Genomic DNA, 20936 nt, shown 5'->3' with positions numbered 1-20936 from the left:
AACACTCAGCCGGCTGCCTTTGCAAAAGTTTACTTCTCAGGGCTCTGTCTTTCCTCTTCTGTCTTTCCTCTTTGCCTGCGGCTGATTTCATTTTCTCCAGCATTACGAGTCTCCTGGGCCAATTCGCCCAGAGCCTTTCTGTTGTTTGCATTTCAGCTGCCCACTTCTCTATATAGTTCCTATTTTAAAATGCTTATGTAACAACTTTGGGCCCACTGGGGTCTTTTGAGTCTTGAAGATTTTAATCAGACTGGAGTGAGTCCCCATTTCATACCCTGTGGAAAATCTAGTATCTTCTCCAAGTTTCCACCTAATTCCCAGGAGGCTCACCTGGGTCTCACAGACACCCCTGGCTCCTACCTCCTGCTGCTGATGAGTCGGTGCTTTTTACTCTGCACCTGTGCTAATTCCTTTTCTCTACTTTAGCATCAATGCGGCTGTGGAACTCTGGACATTTACTTAATTTGTATTTCTTTTTTGAATAAGCCAACTAATTTATAGCCCTAAATGTGACTGCTTCCTTCTGAGTAAAGTATAAAACTTTCGTGAATACGTGTTGAGTACTTATTTTATCCCTGGCCCTGTCATGCCAGAGACACTTTAATGACCCACTGAACTAGGTGATGGGCAGGTATCTGTGACCAAGAGAGCCACAGCCCCTGCCCCTGCCGGCAGGGATACCAATGAGGGGTGGAAGTACCATGGGCCATGAGAGCCAGTGACACTCCGTGTACCCTGTGCAGGTGCACGTTTGTAAGAGGTTCTGTGTAGTATTGTTTCTTATGCTCAACGCAACTGAGTTGCAGCCTCACTGTAATTCACTATTTCTTATAAGTTGAATTTGTTTACCATAAAATTCCTACTAAGAAACTCTAACAATTGGGTCAACATTGGAAAGCAAACTACTTGTATTAGTACCTGCAGAAATCACTCATGTTGAAGACAAGTCGTTATTATGGCCTGTACTTATATGTTCCCAGAAAGAAAAATGCTGCTATATTAGAGGAATAAAACTTCATTCTATTAAGCATTTAAGTAGATACAGGTTAGATATTATACCTTTGTATGAATTCTCTTTTTCTAGTTTTTGAGCAAATGACTAGAGTTTTTCTTCTGCTTCTTGCCAGCTTATACATAACCGTGTGTGCACTGATCCCTCTCCTTGAAAGGAACAACTTCTGGATTTAAGGTGGCCTTTAGGGCCCTCTAGTGGTTTCTTGAATACGAAATAGTAAAAATTACCTTTAAGCTGAATAAATCTCTTCAAATTTGCTACACATCAGCTCTCAGAAGCTTTAAAGACAGATATTGGAAAACTTGTAGTAACTCATATATATCCTTTCTCTTTCTCCAAAATGAAATTTGTTACTGTTTTTGCATTCCCACGGTAGTTTACGTGTGAAAATAGCTCCTTGCTGAAGGGTATCTTACAACATAAAGATAGAATATTTTCATATTTAGAAATTAACATACAACACTAGTGCAACAGCATTTTGTAAGACGTATCTTGCTTTTTTTATTGGCTCTTTCAAATGTGCACACAGTAAAGACTCATGTGAGTTTTTGGATTTTTGAGGAACGATGGAATTTTGGCATCTTCTGGGTTGGTTATGGAGTTTTAATCTATCCTGACAGCTAAGAGAATTTTCTGGCACCAATTTTTGTACCTTTCTGTTATATGCATTAAAATTTTTTTATATACATTGGAGTATAGTTGATTTACAATGTTGTGTAAGTTTCAGGTGTACAGTAAAGTGATTTAGTTATATATATATATATTCTTTTTCAGATTCTTTTCCCATTTGAATATTGAATAATACTGTGCTATACAGTAGGTCCTTGTTGATTATCTATTTTATATATAGTAGTGTGTATATGTTAGTCTCAAACTTCTAATTTATCCCTCCCACCTTTCCCATTTGGTAACCATAAGTTTGTTTTCTATGTCTGTGAGTCTGTTTCTATTTTGTAAATAAGTTCATTGGGATTTTTTTTTTTATATATGTTGGGGGTAGGAGTTTATTAATTAATTTATTTTTACTGTGTTGGGTCTTCGTTTCTGTGAGAGGGCTTTCTCTAGTTATGGCGAGCGGGGGCCACTCTTCATCGCAGTACGTGGGCCTCTCACTGTTGCGGCCTCTCTTGTTGTGGAGCACAGGCTCCAGATGCTCAGGCTCAGTAGTTGTGGCTCACGGGCCTAGTTGCTCCACGGCATGTGGGATCCTCCCAGACCAGGGCTCGAACCTGTGTCCCCTGCATTAGCAGGCAGATTCTCAACCACTGCGCCACCAGGGAAGCCCTGGATCAGTTTTTTAGATTCCACATATAAGTGATATCATATGATATTTCTCTTTCTCTGTCTATTATATCCAATTTGAAAGAATTCAGCCTAGGAACAGCCTCACATTTAAGTCATGTCAACGATTTAAAGAAACAGCTACAGACTTCTCTCAGTGCAAGATTCCTGAGCTATTAAATGCTAGCTTCCCAAATATCACCAACAGAAACTTTGATAAGACAAGTCTGAGTTTATTGCTTACCTCAGAAAGGGTGACCACCACCTCACGAAGCTCTGCTGTTGTCTTGGATTGGGGGAAGATGAGGACAGAATTTATTGAGAATTAAAAGGGTGATGTAAGGTGAGTCTTTTAAGATGGCGCTAAGGATCTCAATACAACCACCCAAGATAGCTGGAAACATCAAGGCAAGGTGTTCAAAGAATCTTAGGAGCAAACTCTCTGTTGATGTTATCCAGAGGTGATGGGTCTTTTGGGAAGATCCTATAATGAACAATCAAGCCATTTCCCTGGGCAGAAGACTCCTGGACAAATAAAGCAATGCTGGTAAAGACAGAGGAACAGCAAAGTGATGCTAATGTAGACAGTAGGTGTGGTTTTGGTTCTTGGTGTTCAGACTGAGTATCAGGTGGACAGTTTCAGTTCTTAGCACTCTTCCACAATTAAGATGCCTTCATGGTGTCAAAGCAATATTCCCTGCTAAAAATGCAAATACTTAGAGGAATATCATATCTAACGACTATAAGCATTTTGCTCTCAGAATGACTATGTTTTAAGATTGTTTCCTATTAGGATATTTAAATGGAAACAGTTCTCTGAGAGAATAGACATAGTTTTACCAAGCTTTGATATTGATAAAAGATAGACATTTTTAAGCATAGAAAGTTGGCAGGTAGGTAGGATGCCAGAGTCCAGGGTTACAGGGCTCCCATGCAGAGCACAATGGCTTCCCAAAAGCAGTATTCTGTGTGCACTAAAGAACGTTATAAAAGATGCAGTAAGTGGAAGACAAAATATTGTCTCTAGTTTTGCTTCAGGGTTAACCTTCGTCCTGTTTCTGATTCAGAGCGCAGTGTCCTACCCGTAAGTGCCTGGTGGTAGAACTAGCAGGACTCCCAACTGGCAGCTAATATGATGACTTCGTGTTAGTCTATCAGCCCCATCTCTGAAGTTAACATGCTTTTTCCAGTCTCAAGTAAGTTGTGTTTTGAGAGAGGAAGGACACAAGGTGTCAAAGAGAAATTGCACCAGACACTCGTTAAAAATAGCAAGACAGAGTTTATTTGAGCTACCGCAGTAGAGGAGAGAGACTTCAATACACAACTGAGCTCAACTGCAGAAACAGCAGGGGTTTCTGTGGAATTTTAGACAAGGGTCAAGGTGAGGGGTTCAGTGGATGGATTATTAAGAGAGACTTGGTTACGTATCAGAGGTGAGAGAAGAGGGACATGATTAAATATCAAGGATGGGAGGATTCACTTCATAAATATTTGTATTTCTGACATCCTATAGTAGGGGAAGTCTTGCGGTTCAGCTGGCTTAGCAGGTCAAGGACAAGGCCCAGTCAAGCAGAGTGCTCAGAAGACCTGACTAAATTTGGTCAAAGAGATAGTCCTGTCAAAGACGGGAATATTTGAAGATAACATTGGGAATGAGTAGATGAGAGTAAGAAGTCCAACTGGGGTGAACTCAGCTTCACTTCCCTTTGCCAAAAGAAGGACAGCCTCCAGTTTAAGTTCTCCCACATCCCCAGAGTCTTGATTTGTGTCAGCAGCTCACATGGTTGCAGGACCAGCGGTAGGAGGGAGCTAGAGGCCATTGGGTCCATGGCAAATGAGGCTGTCAGCAGAGGCATTGTATTTGCCTGTGCTTTAAAGGCATTAATTTATTCAATGTAAAGATTTAAAATATACTTCAATTTTGTAACATTGCTTTGTCCTTTTTCTGTTTTTTTAACATTACCAGGGGCCTCAGTATGAGTAGTTGGCACCTCTCAGCCTGAGAGATGCCCTTTGTGGATGGTTTCTGGAACACTCTATTCATCAGTCATATGGATTCCAAAACACCCAAACACCTGAGAATTAGTCAATTATCCACCTTTTACCACAATCCTCTCCTCAACCCATCCATGAAGAAATGAACCATGTGGTGCATTGGAAAAGGTCTGACTTGAGGACTTTGAGTCATCATCTTAATGATGGCATTTAAAGCCATATGACCAGATGAGATCACTTGAGGAGTGAGTACAGGTGCAGAGAGAAGTCCAAGGTGGCGAGCCTGGGGTACTCCCACATTCAGAGGTCTGGGAAAGAAGAATCCAGCAGAGGAGATGATGGGGGAGGGGAGGGCGAGACCCACCAACGATTGTTTAAAAAAAGCCATTTCATTACTGGCTTTTTATTAATTCAGAGGTCACTCCTTCTTCGGAGGTCACTCCTTCTACAGATCCCTCTTATAACTTGATTCCTCATTGATTCCTCAGTTTCTGCTTCACATATTTACACAAGACATATATGGAAATACCATACTCAAAAACAGACCTACAGTAACCCTTACCTCGGTTTTGGGATCCATCTTCTGACTTAGCATAGTGGGGATATGACAGAGTTAGTCATAGATGTTGAATTATATGCCTTTTCTTTAATAAATCAGCTTTCCAAGTGGCTGTTTAGATATTATTCCAGAGCTCAGCACATGAAATAGAAACCAGTTTAGATTTTTCAGTTAGGAGGGAACGGAACAGAGACAATTAGGCACTTACAAATTTTTTGGAAGGTCATGGGGCTACTACTGATCTGTTGTTTCCAAGATGAACCACCGTTGCTGCTACTGCTGCCGCTGTCAAGCTGCCACCACAACTGCTCAAGTCCGGGAAGCTGAGAACTAAACATGAGAACAGCGTCCGGCTGCCACAAACACCTATGCGTTAGGGAACTTGCTTGCCGTCTTATACACCACAGAGGTGGGCTTTCCCGCCATTAAGCTTTCTATATCTCTATGAGTCTATATCATTACCCTGATCCAAATGACATTTAAAACTTTAGCTCCAAGCAATTCTGAAAAATGTAGTTTTTAGACTTCTAGCCCTTTAAATACAGAGGGGATACAAAAGAAAGGGGACTAGTCTCCAAATAAGAATAGTTAATATTCAGCCCAAATGTGTTCACAATGTTGCAAGTCTTGTAAAAGTTTATAAGACTTAACCATTTTCTAAAAGCTGCAGCTTCTACATGACTTCATAAATATTTGTATTTCTGGCATTCTATAGTAGAGGAAAGGCCTATGGTTCTTACTAGTTTGTTACTCTCTGCTTTTATGCTATGCTTGGCGTCCAAAGAATTCCCACACCTTTGTCAATTATAATGTCTTTTACTCAACACTCGTTTAACATACTTTAAGTAAAAATGTTTTGGACAATCTATATCTAGGTGCCCTCCAAACTGGGCTATGATACTGATATGGCGTGACACCTTTCTCCTGGTCTTTCATCCTTATAAGCAAATCATTAATGCACTGATCAACTGCACAAAAGACGAAACGGCTACTGGGGGAGAGGGGGGAGGGGTATTTGATGAGGGAGGTTCACAGTCTGGCAGCATCTAGCCTAAAAGTATAGACTGACCTCACACACTGTTTCCAGGTTGGTCTCTCTTTTTTTTTTTTTGCCGTACGCGGGCCTCTCACTGTTGTGGCCTCTCCCGTTGCGGAGCAACAGGCTCCGGACGCGCAGGCTCAGCGGCCATGGCCCACGGGCGCAGCCGCTCGGCGGCATGTGGGATCTTCCCAGACCGGGGCACGAACCCGTGTACCCTGCATTGGCAGGCGGACTCTCAACTACTGCACCACCAGGGAAGCCCTATAGTTCATTCTTAAAGCTGAGCCTTCAGACTTCGGTCTCTGTGCTCCACAGTGGTCTGTTTACAGCTGTGGACTGTGACCTTTAATCTTTCTTTGCTTAAGAGGGGCCTTGACTAAGGTAGAATCAATGACTCGGCACGTTGTTCTAACAGAGAGTTGAAAGAAGATAATGACAAAACAGAGGTTACAAATCTTTCTGAAGAAAAAGCCTAATGCTGGCTATTTGGAGGAAGCCAGAAAAAAAAAGAAGTGCACTCTTCTGCTGTGACGATTGTAACCTTGAAAGAGCCTGACATGGCATTTACCTACCTTGGCGTCTAAGAATCATGTCACTCCAATGATTGGTAGCCTTGCTCTGCAATAATGGTGGCTGTGGCATCACGTTACCCCAAGATAGTGAACTACTGATTATGCTTCACTGTCCCATTGATCTGATTATGGCAAGTAGGAGAACGCATGGTGTCTGCACTTGTCTGGGCGTTGTTGAGAAGCATGGGCAGTGCAGGCTTTATCGTAACATGGCTGTCAAATGCATGGTCACATTTATGAGCACAAGACCTAGAATCAGACACACACAGGTTCTACCCAGAGGAGGCCTTTTGCCGGCAACATGACTTTGAAGAAGTTACTTAACGACTCAGCCTCAGTTTCTACTTTTGTAAAATGACACTTTTTGTCGTAAGGATTAAAGGAAGCAAAGTAAGTAAAGTGCTTAGTATATATTAAGAACTTAATAAGTGAGACTTGCTGTTTTCCCATGTCTGACTCCAAAAAAGTTTTTCTGAAATGATTGTATTTATGATAACTGTCCCTTTAATAATAATAAATATAATATGCCTTTTATTGTAATAATTGCTGTTTCCAAGGGCCAACATGCAATAACTACTTTTTATAATGTTTTGTACTTTAAAAAGTACAAAAAGTACTCTTATGTAAAAGTACATAAAAATGTACTTTTTATATGTTTTATAATGTTTCCAATATTATCTATATGATTTTGCTTTCTTGTCCTTTCATCTTCAACAGCAAAATCACTCATTCTTTCATAACTTACCTCTGGGAAAGTACGTAGTAATGAAAAGAATCCCTTCTATCACTTTGGGATGGTTGGGAAACAAGGCATTTGAAGGCATTTCTAAAACTACAAGATAAAAACCATTATCATTATCTCTCACTCTTTATTTACTACACATAAAGAATAAGGCAATATATAATACGATGTGGTTATAATTCTACAAAGGATCAATTAAAATGGTGGACTTGACACCACTCACATTGATTCCTATAGGTTTGGTCCTTTATAGATAGAAAATCACTTTAAGTCCAAGCAACCAGAAAGCCCAAATGTGCATTTTAAAAAGTGTTCAAATTATTCTCATGTATTCAAAGTATACATCTATAGGATCCTAAAGTTTATATGAATAACAAAAGTGAAATTAAAGCTACCTTAGGTTTAGGGTCAAGTTTATTTTATTGCATTCTGGTTCTTGGTATATTGCCAATGCACATATGGTTTGTATATTATGATACAATAATTTAACAAACATGTTCACTTGTCCCAAAAGCTCCATTTCTTAATTATATTGGCTAAATAAGGATTTACAATGATCTCCTATACGTTTGTGGATGACTCAGCATTTTGCCTTGGATATTTTATATAACAATCTTGTCCCTCCATTGTAGCAAGGAAAGAATCTCATTGGACCCTCTTAAATGTCATTTAAAGTGTCTTCTACCTCAACAAAGAATAGAAAATATCACAATACGGGCCACTAGATGGCGCACTAGTAGCGGTGATACTCCAGCAACGGGAGGACAAAATAACATTTTTGAAATCTGTAGAGTTAAAACAGGAGATTATATGGGTGTACATTATATAACTGGCTGAATGAAAACATCAAAAAGTTGACTGTAAATATGAATTTCTATACAACATATTTCCTTTTTCCACTGACTTCTATTATAAAATCGGATGTGTTTCTCTGGATGAAAGTTGATGTGGGAGATATAAACTATCAGGTAGGAAAGCACCAAGTCTTGTATATTGACATATTTAAAGGAACATTCTATTTTAACATCTCAATAAAGGTATTGAAATGTCAAGATTTAAATGTTGTACAGTTAAGGTTAATTTCATGTTTGACACAACATCATATAAGTCTAGAATTTTAATGGGACCAAATATATGGGCTAAAAGTCACTCAGGCATAATTCCTTTGCGGTTCTCTGAAGTGGTTGCTAATAGTCACAGGGTGCTGACGGGTTTTAGAAATTAATAGTCTGGGCCAAGAGAAAGAAGGAGAACTAAACACAGCAGAGGCAGCAATGAAAACAGAACAGCAAATAAAGAAACACAGCGGCAGATCCTACAGGTTTGTAGGCATAACTGAAACCATGGGAAAGCACATTCATTGAAAGGGAGAGTTGGAAGGGATGTGAGAATTCTGTGAAAAGAGTCCTTAATGATGTAATGATTCGATTTTTAAATTATGAAGGCGTGCCTGAATGAAAACCAGGTTCATTTTATAATGAAACGAACATTTTTCTGAAGCTACACTATTTGATATAAACAGCATTGTTCATCAAGTAACTGTTCATCAAGAGCTGATTTACAGCTGTCTCTTAAATCAAAATAAAATTCATAATGATAGGATCAAAGGTCTGGCTCTCTGTCTGGCTCTCTGCACTTGCCTAACTATTCTTCCTTTTTTAAATTGAAGTACAGTTGATTTACAATGTTGTGTTAATTACTGTTGTACAGCAAAGAGATTCAGTTATAGATATATATATATATATATATATATATATAATATACATTCTTTTTTATATTCTTTTCCATTATGGATTATCCTATGCTATTGAACATACTTCTCTGTGCTATACAGGAGGACCTTGTTGTCTGTCCATTCTATATAGAAAAGCTTACATCTGCTGACCCCGACCTCCCATCCCATCCCTCCCCCAACCCCTCCCCCTTGGCAACCATCAGCCTGTTCTCTATATTCGTGATTCTGTGTCATAGATAGGTTCATTTTTGTCGTATTTTGTATCCCACATGTAAGTGATATCATACGGTATTTGTCTTTCTTTTTCCGACTTACTTCACTTTGTATGTTCATCTCTAGTTGCAGCTGCCTAAGTATGTTCATGTGCCTTGGGGGTCCCCAATTCCTAGCCCTTCCAGGCAAGCCTGCTTGCTGTGCTGGATATCGCTTCATCTCCTCTCTTCCCTTGTACTTTGCTGTGGCAAAGATGGGAAATCCCTTTCCATAGTGTAGGGATGGTGCTGAAAAGCCCTGACCTGCCCAGGCCCACATTTCCCAGCCCCACCCTTCCTTGCATCCAGGTTGGACCACGTCACTAGTTCTTGCTAGTGGAATATGAGTAGAAATGATGTGGGTCACTTCTTGGCCAAGAGAGTAGGAAGTGGTAGTACCTTCTCTGCACTTTCTCCTTCCCCTTCCGCCAAGTGGATATTAACAAACAGGATGATGTTGGAAGCCACATGGAAGGTGGTGGAGATTCCATCAGCCTAGGGTTCTGAATGGTCATAGGGAGTGGAGCCTTCCTCTAATTCTGTGCCTGTCCTTCCACTCCTGCCACCTCATCAGGAACGTTTGTTTTGGATTTTATGTGAGTGAGAAATAAGCTTCAATTGTGCTAAGACATTAAGATTTTTTTTAAACAGCAAATAGCCTTACCTTAATTTATTTGCAAAAGTTATTTTTTAACAGGAATGCTTTTTTCATTAGGGGGGTGGGGGACAGAGACTGTTTATTGAGCACCTATTATATGCTAAGGACATCATAATGGTAACAGCTTTAGTGATTTATACATTTTAATTTTCCCAACTTCAAGAACTAGTCATCACGGTGTTACTGGTACAGCCTTGATGTATGCTATTGGGTAATTATGTTTAAGTGTAGACAGTCTCTGATTTGTGAACATTTTACATTAGAAGGTCCAGCTGGGGATTTAATTCACTACTGGATACAGGGTTGAGTAAGCCAAAGATTGATAGGGAAAATATGGGAAGTGGCCATATGGCATTCTACAACATTTAAGTCTGGCTCTAGTGCAGACACAGGCTTTGGGCTACATATGGAGATAATAGAGAAAGATGAAATTGATAGACAGAGTAGGCTCCAGATAAAGAATGATATTGAATCCAAAGCAAGGAAATTTGGACTTTGGTCTATAAGCAATGCAGGGGCGGGTAGTCAAGTGACATGAACCAAACTCTTCTTTAAGATTTATTTGGCAACAGTATGATATATAGACAACTTACAAATTAACTTATAGAGAAGATTTTAAAAATACATATATATATATTTATATATATTTAAAAAAATTTTTGGCCACATTGTGCGGCTTGTGAGATCTTAGCTCCCTGACCAGGGCTTGTACCTGGGCCCCTGGCATTGGAAGCTCAAAGTCTTAACCACTGGACTGCCAGGGAATTCCCTAGAGAAGGTTTTTTGTTGAGATGGTGTTGTCCTGTGCATTGTAGGATGTTTAGCAGTATCCTTGGTCTCTACTAACTAAGCAACAGTAGCAACTCCCACCCTTCACATTGTGACAGCCACCGGACATTGGACATTGCCAAGTATCCCATGGGAAGCAAAATCAGCCCTGGTTGAGATCCACTATTCTCGAGAAACACACGGTTCACCAAGTGAGACTTGTCTTTAACTTTTCGTTTGAAGACACACCACTGCCTCATCTTCTTAGATCAGGACAAGAGAAGCCTCTCTCCCTCTACACCCCACCCCCATCCTTGCTTTCATCAGAAGGCCCAGGTGGATGCGGCTGTACTCCTCCCATAATGCAAATGGTCTTGGGACCACAGGGTTATGGCTACTGGTGGCCCATGCCCTCCTTTCTACCATATTCTAGGCACTCATGACCCTGGAATTCTTAGCCCCATTTTCCAAGCAATGGTGATTGGGTGTGGGTATAGATTGAGTTTGGACATGCAGGAGAGGGCATCCACGTGCCTGTGCCTGAGGGTCCTCATGGTACCAGACAGAGCTGGCGTGGGAGGAGAAGGGGGCAACTCCTTAAAATTCCTGTGTGGGATTCCGAGAAATGTGGGAATTCTAACTTTGAGTCTGACCTCCCAGCCTTGGGCCCTATGGAGAAACTTCAAAGCAGGATGCCAGAGGTGGTGGTGAGAGCAGGGGTACCTTGTAACCAGAGTTTGGGGGCCTAGTTGGATGAGGTGGGGTGGGAGAAACCTGAGCCATGTGGTCCAGGGCTTCTGTGTGCCTCTTGCCTCAGAGTCACAATTTGCATCTCACAATCCAGTTAGTGTAACGTGATGGGAGGAAGAGCTTGGGACTCTGAAATCACATGCATCTAGGTGACAGCCTGATTCTGCTTATAGGGTCTGTGTGGCAGCTGAACGAGGCCAGGAAAAATTAGGATGCTTTGGCCGGACATAGAAGGGGCGGGGAAGGACATCCAGGGAATGTGTGAAAAGGCACAGATGTTTGCAGAGTGCTTGAGCATTTGGAAGTTGTTTAGAGACTAGGAAGATGAAGGTGTGAATGGAGGACAGTGTGCTGGGGAAAGAGCAGAGGTGAGTCTGCAAGGACTCCACACAAGAGCCCTGAAGGGGCCTAGACTTTCTCCTGCAGCAACACAGAGCTTTGAGGGTTGCTAAGCAGAGCAGGTCCTCTGGTTTAGCTCTGGATGGAAGTGGAGAGAAAGTAAAGGCTGTGAGATCAGATAGTTGTTTTTAAAATTCTGACAAGAGAGGCTGGGCTGAACAAAGGCACTGAGCAGGGGAGTGAAGACAAGAGTGGAGAGATTCTGTGAAGCCTGAATGGCTCATAGGATAACAGCTCTTGATACAGCCCTGAGCATATTGAAACCTAGATACATGCTTTTGGCTCTTAAGATTTTGGCATAGAAGATTTTGGTTTTCACACGGGGCCACACCAGATAAAATTTTCAAACAGGATTTTAAAATGTTACTTTCTTCTTCCTTTTCAGGATGACTTTGTAGACCTTTCGGACCTCCATATCTTTTAAAAGTTTTGCATTTCACTTCTGTATGTGTGTTTGTGTATACTTTTTATAACAGGTGTATAAAACTGATTTTTTCCAAAAATAGGATTCCAAAAGTAGAAACTTCAGGCTGAGTGAAAACCAGAAGAGGTTATATCTGGAAGCAACAGGGATTCTGATATCCCTGAAATCACTCAGCCTTCGTGCCTCTCAGTACTGCCAACACAGACATCTCTCCATGTCACTGTCCCACAAAGGCGTTGACCTCTCATGCATGGAAATAATATATGGAAATGAGATTCAAAAAGATTATAATATTCCAATTTAAGTCAAGAGCGCAAATTCTTTGGGGCTTCATTTTTAGGTAAAGATCATCTAAATAAAACATTAATTTGCATCTCTATACAACGGTCTTCAACTATCTTCAAGAAAGATAACTATATTTGGAAATTTTCCACAGGCAACATTCACGTTAACCTTTTGTTGGGACATCAACAGGAGTGAGACGTCTCTAAATTATTAGCATTCTTCTCTACAACTGGAAATTTCCATCCCTTCCAACAAGTTTTCAGACTGTCTCTTTGGGTCCAACGACTATAAAATGCTGATTAGATAATGGCAAACAATGGGATCACAAGACCTGAAAGAATTCCAAATCATTTAGTGGGCTTGTCAGGCCTTCATCTGGACAATGAAAGAAATGTGGGAGATGCAAACACCACTTTAAAGGGCATATTGTTCAACACTGAGAGGCCTCTGTACGATGTGTTTTGATACACTTTAAAGTTCATAGAATCAGGGCGTCTCAAGTCAGAAGGGGCCTTATAAGGTCATTTAAATCTGTCTTTCCTCTTCCCATTTTATCTTTACACAGACAAATACGTTTAGATCAACAAGCGTATTTAAAGAGTTACCCTGTGCAATGTGCTGGGACAAGAATAAAATCCCCATGAATCGAGCCTTGGTCTGGAGTGCGCAGCAAAGCCTTTTCAGAAAAGGTAGGAGGTGAAGTAGAAAGTGTTGTTTAGATTGGATCTGGGCGGCTGTGTTAGGAGAGCATGTGAGACAGAGGAAATGAGATGCAGAAATGTGCAGAGGGGGGAAGAACAAAGCCGGTCAGTAAGACATCTCGGTGTACCAGCTGGACCTGACAGAAAGTTCACATAAAGAGGAGGGGCTAAGGTATGGTAGGTCTTTGCCACCATGAATTGACGAGCCATCCCGTGATCAAGGAATTTACTCATGGAAAAAGGAAAAGAAAATTTACTCAAGGAAAAAGATAAATTCTGATATAAGTGAAACTATGGATCTGATATTCCCTTTAAACAGTCTATAAGGATGACTTCAGTTTATGCTTGATGAGTTTACAAACTCATTTCTAGGAAACATGTCTTGTTGCCTGCCCCGTGGCCCTATCACTGCCCCTTGTCAAAAATAAGGAGAAGTAGCAGGTCTGGGCAATGGGCAGCAAAACTCTGAAGATATACCCTTTCAGAATGGTGCTAAAAAGTGTGTAGGCTAGGTGGGGGGTTGTGTCTGTCTGCTCTGGCTACCACAATAAAATGCCACAGACTGGGTGGCTTCAACAAGAGAAATTGATTTCTTACAGTTCTGGAGGCTGGGGAGTCCATGATCAAGGTGTGAGCCAATTCAGTTTCTGGTGAGAGCTTTCTTCCTAGCTTATAGATGGCTGCCTTCTTGATGTATCCTCACATGGCAGAAAGAGAGAGAGAGAGGGAGAGAGGGCATTTTTCCTCTTATAAGGCAACAGCCTTATTATATCAGGGTCCCACCAATATGACTCCATTTAACATTAATTACCTGCTGAAGATCTTATCTCCAGATAAGTCACATTGGGGGTTAAGGCTTCAACATATGAATTTGGGGGGCACAATTCAGTCCATGATGGTGGGTTAGATATAGCCACTCAATCAATTGCACATTGGAGATTTTTCACTTACCTAGGATTTTAGAAACTACATGGAAGTTGCAAAATCATCATTGTGGCAGGTAAGGAAGTGATATTTTCTACCACATTTTCTCAGTATTTTGTCAAACTTTCCCATAATCCTAAAACTGATCAAAACTATTCTTTTGTTATATTAAAATTATGCAAGTCATGATACACGATTAATGAGTTACTTTCAGGTAAATGTATTATAACTATATGGAATAAAGTGGGCAGCTCAATCCACCTTTTGTCAATAATAGTCTTGATTTAATTGATCACTGGGCATGTGCTGGGGCTTTACACATGTTACCTTATTAACCTTCACAATAACACGATAATGTAAAGATCTCCATTCCACAGATGAGAAAATTGAAGCGTGGAGAATTCAGGTGATAGTACAAGACCGATTTCAAATTCAGGCTTAGAAGATTCCCCAGTCCAGAAATTCCCCTGTACCATCTTACCGTTCTTGATATTATATTGTCTTTCACTGCATTGATGAAATAACAGATCAAAATGACATTTTCAAAAATCAATATCGTGAAAGGATGGGGATAACAACTATCAGAACAACTATCAGAATCACCTGGAGAGTTTTTGTTTTTGTTTTTTTAACACTGATGTAGTTCTTATCTTCCACCATAAAACACAAACGTACAAACCAACCAGGTCTGTGGAATCAGAGTCTCTAAGGATCGGGCTTAGGTCCCGATCAGACAATAAGTCCATGCCCTATTGTCTGGAAACTGCATGTAATCATACTTGGAAGGAATCTTTGCAAATGCAATTAAGCGTCTCTAGATGAGATCATCCTGGATTATCTAGGTGGACCCTAAATTCAATGACAAGCATCCTTATAAGAGACACAGAGAAGAAGAGAAGGCCATGTAAAGACAGAGGCAGAGATTAGAATGATGCAGCCACAAGTCAAGTAATGCCAGGAGCCACCAGAAGCAGGAAGAGGCAAGGAAGGATTCTCCTTCAGAGGGAGTGCCACCGTGCCAACCCCTTGATTTCTGACTTTTGGCCTGTAGAACCGTGAGAGTATAAATTTCTGTTGTTTAAGCCACCCAAGTTTGAGGTCATTTGTTACAGCATCCCTAGGAAACAAATACAAGGACATGACTTAGGTGACAGAAAGTAGCAAAAATAATTAAGGCAAGATTGAATGTGGGAATGAGAGAGAAAATAATTGGAAATAATATAGTACATCTTTTTGCTATTTAGGGATGCTCACAATTTAGCAGGCTATTATGATTTTGGTCTCTCCCCGTTGGAAGCTCCATCTATACATCATTAACAATTTCAAATGCATCAAGCATACTCTTGTAAATTGTATTTACATTAACTGGGGAAAGGTCATTCAAGTCTGTGTAGTTAAACCCATTGAGCATGTGGGCTTTATGAGTCCGTTATATGCCTTCCTAGGTGGCTAGTGGTGAGGTTAATACAAAACAAACAAACAAAATAGACAACAATTAGCCAGAGAATATGTATCCACTAAGAAGGTGGGAGATAAAGGGAGGGGAAACTGTGAAAAGTAGCTCTTTTATTTTGTGCCTCTGGAGGTACAAATGCCACTTTCTTCTATTCTTTAGCAAGTATGGCTCCCAGTGATAAAGGCTTTCCCACTATTTGGGAGACAATGCAAGACAGACAGGAACACTTCTATAGTTAACATGATTAAAAACAAGTAGAAGACAATTAACTATGTTCTTCTTGGGCATCAGGCCAAATAATTCTTTTCCCTCTCTAAATGTTTTAAGACATCATGTCATCTTTTTACAGATCATCAATAGGCACAGAAAAAGATGCTCAACATCACTAATTATTAGAGAAATATGAACCAAAACTATGGTGAGGTATCACCTCACACTGGTCAGAATGGCCATCATTAAAAAGTCTACAAATAAGAAATGGTGGAGAGAATGTGGAGAAAAGGGAACCCTCCTACATGGTTGGCGGGAATGTAAGTTGGAGCAGCCACTATGGAGAACAGTATGGAGGTTCCTCAGAAAACTAAAAATAGAGTTGTCATATGATCCAGCAATCCCACTCCTGGGCATATATCTGAACAAAACTCTAATTAGAAAAGGTACCTGCTCCCCAGTGTTCATAGCAGCACTGTTCACAATAGCCAAGACATGAAAACAACCTAAACATCCACAAGTCCATTGATAGATGAATGGATAAAGGAAATGTGACATATATATATATATATATATATATATATATATATATATACACACACACACACACACATATATATGTATGTATGTATACACACACACACACACACACACACACACACACACACACACACCACACAATGGAATATTACTCAGCCATAAAAAAGAATGAAATAATGCCACTTTCAGCTACATGGATAGACCTAGAGATTATCATACTAAGTGAAGTAAGTCAGAAAGAGAAAGACAAATACCAGATGATATCACTTATATGTGGATTCTAAAATATGACGCAAATGAACTTATCTATGAGAGAGAAACAGACTCACAGACATAGAAAACAGACTTGTGGTCACCAAGGGGAAGGGCAGCAGGGGAGGATTGGATTGGGAGTTTGGGATTAGCAGATGGAAACTAAACAACAAGGTCCCACTGTATATATAACACAAGGAAGTTTACTGAATATCCTGTAATAAACCATAATGGAAAAGAATATGAAAAAGAATATATTTATAATATATATATATTCAGTTATATATATATATAACTGAATCATATTGCTGTACACCAGAAACAAACACAACATTGTAAATCAACTATACTTCAATAAAAAAAATATTATGTCATCTTTTGAAGGTCTCAGAGCTGGATACCAATTCTTGTTGTACATGTCAATTAAAAATAAACAACTATCCTATGTATTAAGTCCTATTTTATTGCCAATTAGAAAAATATCGAATGTCATGTTGGGCCAGTCCAACATGGTATTGTCTCTGTTTTACCTGCATTCTTGGCTATAAAAAGACCTCTTTAGATTACACTAGTACATTGTGTTAGTAGTATTAATTTGATTTCCTCGAATATATTCTAGCCCTAACACCTTCTCTAAACTCCAGATTGAACACTCCTAAGCTCACTAGGCATCTCCACTTGGACAAATAGCCAAAAAAGAACTTTTGATTTGCTACCCCAAACTTGCTCCTTCCTCAATGTCCCCCATCTCAGTTAGCAGCACCACCATTCACCCAATTGCTCAAGTCAGAAACTACTGAGTCATTCTCTCCTCTTCTCTTTCTGGCAACCACCTTACTTTCACCTCTATCTGATAACATTTGCTCAGTCTTCCAGAAACATCCTGAACCATACCACTTCTCTCCCCCTCAGCCTGCTCCATCATCTGTTCCCTTGATTACTGCAATAGCCTTTTAACTCGTCTCTCTACTTCTACTCTGGCCCCCACAGATGATTCTCCACCTAGCAATCAGAGTTTTAAAATATAAACCAAAATATGTTTAATTATACCTTTCCTTAAAAATCTTCCAACAGCTGGATTATTTAACATATAGGTAACTATTGAAATTGAGACCCCAGATAACTACAGCTTCAACAGGATAAAAGGGCTGTTAATGATGCCTCCACAGGTCAGGAACCCAGTCTACATATATCTTATCGCTTCACTGTGTATAACGTGTAATCTTCATCCTGATTCACGAAGGCGACCTCATCTGCTTTCAGGCCAGTAGGAGGTGGAAAAGAGGAGGGCATGCCCCTTCCCTTAAGGATACAACCTTGGAAATGTGCATATTGCTTCCACTCACATTCTATTGGCCAGAAATGAGTTGTGTTACCACACTTAACAGCAAGGGAGGCTTAGAAATATCATTTTAATTCCATGTAGTCTTACACTAAGTTGGAAATTAAGGGTTCTATTACAATAGCAAACAGTGAGAATGGATATTCAGGGATAGTATGGTAGACTAGGTTATGGTAATACACAGACCCAAATATATTAGGGCTCAACAAAACGGAAGTTTATTTTTTCTCACATAAGAGTTTTGGGTAAGTGGATATCAGCCGGCGTGACTTTCTCCATGTGGTCATTAGGGTTTCAGGTGATGGAGCCTCTGTCATCTTCAACATGTGGATTTGAAGGTTGCCGTCAGCATTTCTATCCCAGAGAGCAAGAAAGGGGAAATGGCACAGAGATACCTGGATGGATGCTTTTTACCGGCCAGCCCTGGTAATGGCTCACATCACTTCCATTCACACATTCCATTGGTTAGTTCTCATTCGTATGACTACTGCTAAGTACAAAGTATACTGTGAAATTTGGTCTGACTACGTGCCCAGAAGGAAGAGGAGGACAGAGATTTGGATGAATACCTAGCAGATTTCATATCTCACACCCAATAAAATCCAAACTCCTTACCAGACGTCAAGCCCATGGCTACGTCTACAAACTTTAATCTTCCTCCCACTGATTTAGATGCTAGCTCACCAGCCCTCTGTCTGTTGCTTGTCGTTACCAAGTCTGTTTTCACCCCAGGGCTTTTGCAAATGCTGTTTGTTCTGTCTGGAACATTTCCCCCAGATTTTCACACGTATCACTCCCTCACTTCATTGAGTTCTCAACTTAAAACCTGTCTTCTCGGAGAAAGCATCTGTAGTCACCATTTCCATACCCTCCACATCCTTGACTATTTCCCATCACTGCCTAATCCCTTATCATGTTTCATTGTTTTCACATTTTTCACATTTCATTTTATTCATAACTTGTTCATTGGTTTACTCATGGCCTGTGTCTACCCGTAACCCATATTCACTGTGATTGTATTATGTTTTATTCACTGCTATTTCCCTAATTGCCTAGAAAATTGCCATACTAGGCACACTATAAATATTTGTTGATTTTAATTAATTAATTAACGAATTAATTAAGACAGAAACTCTCTTGGTCACACATAAGATTTAATTTACCACAACATTCTGTGAACCGCTACCTTTCCACTCTTACAGGTTTTCTTCCTCAGAGAGCATTCTCCAGTGTGTTTGATATTTGCATCCCTTACTTGTAGAATGCGGGTAATCATATACTTATTTCCTAGAATGATCATCAAGATTATATGAGATAATGTATGTGAAATGCTGAGCACAGTGCGTGGCATGTGGTCACAAGAGCAGCGTGCATTTAACAAATGTTAGCTCTGACCACTGCTGTGGCTGCAGCCACCTCTAGACTTCTATAAGGAAAGTTTTCAAAGTACAGAAAATGGGGAGAAATCTATTAATTATTAACATATTTCTAAAATATTCTATTTTCTAAATTTAGGGGGAGAATTAAAGGATCTAAAATATAGCTATCTGTTATCCTGCTGGTAAAGTGGAAAGTGGGCAAATTCTGAATTGCCTTTCATCTATTCAAACTATCTAGACTCTAAGTCTTTCCAGCCCCAGTTTGATTGTAATAATATAACTGTCTAGAATATTACAGCCATTCTTTCAACGTGAGCTATTGAAGAGAAAGCAGAACAAAATCCTTCTGGTAACAGTCTACACTGTGTCTAATGAATTATTGGTCATGACAGGGATTTCCATTTGGTTTTTACTTTCAAATTAAGAATACATTCAATCATAGAAATGACGAATTACATCGGCTATATTCCAGTTGACAGAACCGTTCAAGGTGATATAGTTACGCTAGTTAATCCAGTCTCTCGGATAATTCTTGTGAAACGCTATGCTCAAAACAATCCATGTGAATAAGGGTCACCAGGAAATGGTTTCCAAACATTAAAAGAGACTGAGAATAGTTAGCTAGTGAAAACATTGAAGTAATTGTTTTAAAATAAAGAATCATTGTATTTGTGTTTTGTAGCAATCATTTAAAAAATTAGCTCTGGGCTTCCCTGGTGGTGCAGTGGTTGAGAGCCCGCCTGCCGATGCAGGGGACACGGGTTCGGGCCCCGGTCTGGGAAGATCCCACGTGCCGCGCAGCGGCTGGGCCCGTGAGCCATGGCCACTGAGCCTGCGTGTCCGGAGCCTGTGCTCCGCAACGGGAGAAGCCACAACAGTGAGAGGCCCGCGTACCGCAAAAAAAAATTAAATAAATAAATTAGCTCTTCCTTGACTCATTAGTATAAATATCCTCTTCTCTGATGTTACTAAATAATTTCACAGGCCTTTGTACTGGGTTACCAATAGACAGCGTGGATGAGTAGGCCTTAGTCTCCCTTACTGCTCGCTCTGGGCCTGACAGTTTCTCCTTCCCAGATCTACCCAAAGAAGGTCAAAGGTCCTGTATGGCACATCGTACATCTGCTGGAAGGAGCTGGGATGTCTGAAAGTGATTGAAATGTGATTCCTACGCACGCACGTGTAGCACGTGAAAAATAGAACCCTTCCCCCTGCCCCCCAGCACTTACCACACCCAGTTTTCAGTACAGTTCCCATCCCCACTTGTACTTGATATTTATTACACTGTTACCCAACCTCCTCTACTTCAGGCTGAGGGGCACACTGGGAAATGTAGTCTCTAAATGGATATAGAAATAGAATGGCTGATGGAGAAGAAAGAGAGGTTATGACTTTGGCTGGCTCAGATGACAGCTCTCCATTTTCTGGACAGTGGATCCCCTTGTCCTGGAGTTAAGGGCAGGCACTGGGGGAGAGTCAAAGTCTTCCTCTTACTTTGCGGTAGTTCTTGCTGTTCTGGTTCAAAGGGTAGAGTTTGTACCATCCAGGAATATGTTTCTCAATCCCTCCCAATAAATGATGTAGTTGGTGGAAAGTTGGAAAGTCCCTCTGAACTTTGACACATCTTCTCTTTGCTTTACAATGCTGGTGCCAGAT

This window comes from Orcinus orca, chromosome 11 (genome assembly GCF_937001465.1).
Source record: "Orcinus orca chromosome 11, mOrcOrc1.1, whole genome shotgun sequence".
Taxonomy (NCBI): domain Eukaryota; kingdom Metazoa; phylum Chordata; class Mammalia; order Artiodactyla; family Delphinidae; genus Orcinus; species Orcinus orca.
This window is presented reverse-complemented; position numbering follows the sequence as displayed.